The 4,563-nt window shown below is 42.1% G+C and overlaps 1 pseudogene; it reads left to right on the top strand.

Moving 5' to 3' along the window:
- Positions 1-1,193: 1,193 nt before the first annotated feature.
- LOC126291590 (5S ribosomal RNA) lies at positions 1,194-1,311 on the top strand (annotated as a pseudogene).
- The last annotated feature ends 3,252 nt before the right edge of the window (positions 1,312-4,563 follow it).

Here is a 4,563-nt window from a genome sequence, read left to right as displayed (position 1 = left end):
TTCTGTCATTTCGGATTCCTGAGGCGAGCTGTTGCCGACTGATCGATCGATAATTGTTCCCTGTTCACTACTTGTTTCATTGTCTACACCATTATTTGCCGCCCTCTCCATTTCCCTATGCACAATTACCAAATTACTACTTCGAATGTCTGTTAATTCACTACACAGTGGTGCTGATAAGCGACGCTCGTCGTCACTATTATTTCTCAGTTTACTTTGGAGCCTAGTGTTACGTCTTTCACACGCCATTATTGTCACAATATTTCACATGATAACACATAAATGCACAATTTGAAGAGCAAAAAATAAGAGAACACATTATCATAGCACTGAAAATAATATCAGATGCGAAATACTTGGTGCAAATCTACATGCATGCCACAACTGTTTTGCTGTACAACAATGAAAGACTGCAACTACAAAGGAAATTCTCTCTATGATTACGCGTTAGCAATAAACAAAGGCTACACTAACTACACAAACTACAAGAAAAAAATGAGAAGATTCCAGTGAGGTATCCTTGGCTAAGGGTCGACATATGAAACGTCCCCTTAGAACAATTTATACACGACTGTGCTTAAACTGAAACACAATATTTTTGGCGCAACGCAATCTGACTTTCAAAAATCTCTACAAAAAAATGGCCCTGACTAACATTAACCTATACCTTTCACAAATCACTTACCTCACCAAAAATCTTCGTTACTCGAACTACTGCAATACAGCGAGCGACACTACTGCCAGCTAAATAAAAGATTCAAACTACGGAAGGCAATAACTACTGATAGGCATAGTTAGCAAATGAAAGATTTTAATAGGGAACAAACAATGTATTTACCTTTATAGTCATAATATATATATCAGTTCATGACACCAATTCTTAAAAATTTCAAAACTCCGCCATCTCTCTCCCCACGTCCACCACTGCTGGCGGCTCACCTCCAACTGCGCAACGCTACGCTGCCCAACACTACAATGGCAGACAACAATGCAAACCAGCCACAGACTGCACACGGCACAGCCAGTGATTTTTATACAGAGCGCTACGTGGCGGTGGCGTTACCAATAAAAAAACCTAAACAGCCTACTTACAACTTCACCGAAACGTGAAGGTTGAGCTGTAGAAAAAAATGAATAGTTTAAGGCGATAGAATAACGAAGTCGAAATAATTTTCTGAGTCTTCTTTAGGTGAGTCGACATGCATGCCGCAGTGGTAACACCGGTTCCCGTCAGATCACCGAAGTTAAGCGCTGTCGGCCTGGGATAGTACTTGGATGGGTGGCCTTTCGGTCTGCCGGGCGCTGTTGGCAAGCGGGATGCACTCAGCCCTTGGGAGGCAAACTGAGCTACTTGACTGAAAAGTAACGGCTCCGGTCTCGTAAACTGACATAAGGCAGGGAGAGCGGTGTGCTGACCACCTGGCCCTCCATATCCGCATCCAGTGACAGCTGTGAACTGAGGACGACACGGCGACCGGTCGGTACCGTTGGGCCTTTGTGGCCTGTTCGGACCGAATTTTGTTTACTTTATTTATGTGGATTGGTAGGAAGCACACAAATTCGCTTCATATCATTGTTTATAGTAAATACTCTGTAACCGACTACGTGTTATGACGTTTTACATTTCTTTACTGCGACGGTAGAGGAACTTGGTCGTCATTCTATTTACACAAATATAAATGGTAAAGGGACAGGCCATTGCAGAAACGAAGTAATTCTAAAATCTTGTCTAAGTGTTACGTGTTATCTTTTAGTGCGCACTTTTAAGACAACAGTTTATGTGGTACAGTGGCATAAATTTTTATAACGGTTAATTACACATATTAACTTTTTAATGTTTTTCAACATTACAAAACGAGACTTATGATACGTATTATTATCGTGTGTTCAAATAAATAATAATTAATGAGAAGTTCATTCACTTCTTTCATTTTGTAGCTCTTAACCATCGAGCCCCTTATTCAGATCATTCATCCTCTTCTCCTTTTGTTACGAAAAGAAAATTATATGTTATGCTCTCTGGTGAGGTGTGAACAGTCAAGTACCCTCAGGGACTGTAATTTTCCCATACCTTATGCACGCGTCAAATCAACACCTTAGGCATCTGAATGCGTACAATTACCATTAGTTAGCATGTTTTACAACCCAATTAACAGGAGCGTCGTACGGCTTCCTTTCTCCCCTTCCGGGACCTTCCGTCACTATTACAGATAAATACGTCGTTTTACAGTTCCTACGTTTTATTTGTTCCTTGATCGTATAATAATCGTCGACCCTACGTCAGCCTGTGCCTGTTACTGGCTCTCTCTCCTACCCATTCATGGAGCGCCATTGGCGCCATTTTCACACTCTGATCTCAGCTTTCTAAACTGCTAAGCAGTTAAAAAGAATTACAGTTCTTTTTTAAGTTTCAAACTGTTCCTCGTGAATAAAACAAGCACGCCATTTCAGTTAAGATAAGTCACTGTTCGTTCTCTTCATCTGTTTTAAGCGGAAATGACAAATGAAATAGCGTACGAAATAACAATCATAATAACGCTTTATTATGAGCTCTTTGGAGTATGCTATACATCGCGAGCAAGGGTTAGACCGACATCTTTGCGTGGAAACTTTGTGAAAAATTCTCAGAATTTGGAACCATATCCTAGTCTTTGCATGTTCTTATTCCACGTAATTTTGTGAAGCGCTGCACTTTCTAATAAGGATCACTGCCGCACGTATTTGCCCCTCTTAACGTTTGCTCCTAAATGGAAAGTAAGATTCTTTTGAATACCCGGTATGGTGTTAAAGTCGTTTACTCACAGTTCTTCTACGCGAGCTCGGTTATTATAGACGGAACAGTCATTAAATTATGACAGCGGTTTATGCCCGGCTCTTGCCACCCACTCTTACTGAACTGATTGGATGTTGTGATATTGTGAGGAGACAGGAATCGGAATTGTGGTATGGCGAACAACGAAATGTGCTGTTACGCTAGACTAGCTAGCCGAAAATGGGTGGAACTGAGCATCATCCGCGATACTGACAAGTTTCCAAAACATTTCTTAATGTCGGAATGCATACGGCAAAACAGGTTACTACCCAAGGCATGAAATAAATTAAAGCAGTTAAACATTAAATAAAAATTGAAACATGAAAATAATTAAACCAAACAATTGAAGTCAGTTCACTTAAGAAGCTGGCATCTCATTGCTTACTAAAACATGAAATTGCTTTGGCAGGATGAATAACATCTAATTACATTCTATACGTGAGATCTAATCAGTTCAGCAGGGAGATAAAAATCAACATTTGCTAACATTAAATTCTGGAAATAATAGCATCAATACCCAGGTCATACACTGGAATACCAAGGTGTCCAGAGTAACTTTAACCAAACACTGGCCAACAGAATTTAACAAATGTTATTGGAATGACAGTACAAGACAACTGGCCCATAGTAACTGCCACCACTGGCCCGAAGTGAGAGCAGTTAACAAGTCGAACGTCCCAGAGTACCTGCTCTCTCTTTCTAAAATACAAAGGTACATAATACTGATTAATAATCCGACAAGTTGAAATCAGGGGAAGGGGAAGTCAGGAGAGGCTGCATCAGGTAGCGCCAACATGACCAAGACAATTATATCGGGAGACACGATAATTGCTAACATAGCGTACCAATTACACAGTCATGACAAGACAGTACCGGCGGGCTGTACAATCGGCGAACACCACCAATAATAACTAAATAAAGGACTTAGAGCAATTACTAATAAAGCACTCCGTCTTCAGGCCACAAGTAGCCCATCGGGACCATCCGACCGCCGTGTCATCCTCAGATGAGGATGCAGATATGAGGGGCGTGTGGTCAGCACACCGCTCTCCCGGTCGATATGATGGTTTTCTTTGACTGGAGCCGCTACTATTCGGTCGAGTAGCTCCTGAATTGGCATCACCAGGCTGAGTGCACCCCGAAAATTACTAATTAGAAGTCGACATAAAAGTTTTGAGGGTATGGAAGCACGTCATAATTTATAAAACAATTACTGCTGGAGAAAAAACAACTTTTCGGCCACGGTTGCAGCTGCCTTCTTCTGGGTCTACTGACTCAGAAAATTTTCATCTCGACTGACTCTGGCCGCGGAAGCCTACGCAGTTATACTAAACAGGACTTCTCCAACCGAGGTAAAATACTTTGTAGGTTGGAAAGGCCATTAGCACTAGGTTGGCGCCGGTGGCGACACCCACAACGTGCTGACATGAGGAAAGTTTCCAACCCATTTCTCATACACAAACAGCAGTTGACCGTCGTTGCCTCGTGAAACGTTGTTGTGATGCCTCGTGTAAGGAGGATAAATGCGTACCATCACGTTTCCGACTTTGATAAAGGTCGGATTGTAGCCTATCGCGATTGCGGTTTATTGTATCGCGACATTGCTACTCGCGTTGGTCGAGACCCAATGACTGTTAGCAGAATATGGAATCGGTGGGTTCAGGAGGGTAATACGGAACGCCGTGCTGGATCCCAACGGCCTCGTATCACTAGCAGTCGAGATGACAGGCATCTTATCCGCACGGCTGTAA

Source organism: Schistocerca gregaria, chromosome 1, assembly GCF_023897955.1.
Source record: "Schistocerca gregaria isolate iqSchGreg1 chromosome 1, iqSchGreg1.2, whole genome shotgun sequence".
NCBI lineage: Eukaryota > Metazoa > Arthropoda > Insecta > Orthoptera > Acrididae > Schistocerca > Schistocerca gregaria.
This window is presented reverse-complemented; position numbering and strand designations above follow the sequence as displayed.